Raw genomic sequence first — 938 nt, 5'->3', positions numbered from 1 at the left:
AAGCATGAAACTACTATTACAAATTGCCATCTTCAGTGCAGTTGATTAGTTCACAGGTGTCTGTGTATATAGTTAGTAAGGGTGAGAATCATTCCAATTAACTGTTAGATTCAAAAATCTTCTGAATTTGTTCATGAACTCTTTGCCTACCCCTATGTCTTCAAGAGTTCCTCCTACTTTGTCTTCCAGGAGACTTAGTGTCTCTGTCTTAAAGTTTAGACCTTTAATCCATTCAGACTTTAGCTTAGTGCATGGTGATAGACCTGGGTTGAGTTTTAGTTTTTGGTATATAGAGAGCCAGTTTTTCCAGCACCATTGGCTAAAGAGGCTCTCTTTCTTCCAGTGAGTATGTTGGCCCCTTTGTCAATGATAAGATGGCTGAGTGTGTTCATAGTGCTTCAGTGTCTTCTAATCTATTCCGTTGATCCTCAGGTCTATTTTGTTGCCGGTATGATGCTGATTTTATCACAGTAGCCTTGTAATATAATTTCAAGGTAGGAATTGCAATGCCTCCTGCCTTGTCTTTATTGCCCTGGATTGCCCTTTCTATTCTAGGTCTTTTCTGGTTCCAGATAAATTTTAGGAATGATTTCTGTAGCTCTGTGAGGTATGTAGATGGTAGCATGATAGGGATTGCGTTAAATCTGTACAGCAATTTTGGGAGCATGGCCATCTTCACAATGTTTGTTTGTTCTTCCTATCTAGGAGCATGGAATATCTTTCCAATTCCTGCAATCCTCTATGATCTCTTTTTTCAGAGTACTGTAATTTTCCTTGAAAAGATCTTTGACTTCTTTAATTAGATTAATTCCAAGGTATTTCATTTTCCTCGGTGCTATTGTAAAAGGTATTGTTTCTGTAATTTCCCTCTCAGTGTGTTTGTTGTCTGTGTAGAGGAATGCTATTGACTTTTGGGTATTGACTGTATAACCTGCTAT

The sequence above is a fragment of the Octodon degus genome, unplaced genomic scaffold (assembly GCF_000260255.1).
Source record: "Octodon degus isolate 3935 unplaced genomic scaffold, OctDeg1.0 scaffold00136, whole genome shotgun sequence".
In the NCBI taxonomy this organism is placed as follows: domain Eukaryota; kingdom Metazoa; phylum Chordata; class Mammalia; order Rodentia; family Octodontidae; genus Octodon; species Octodon degus.
Note: the sequence above shows the minus strand (reverse complement) of the source record.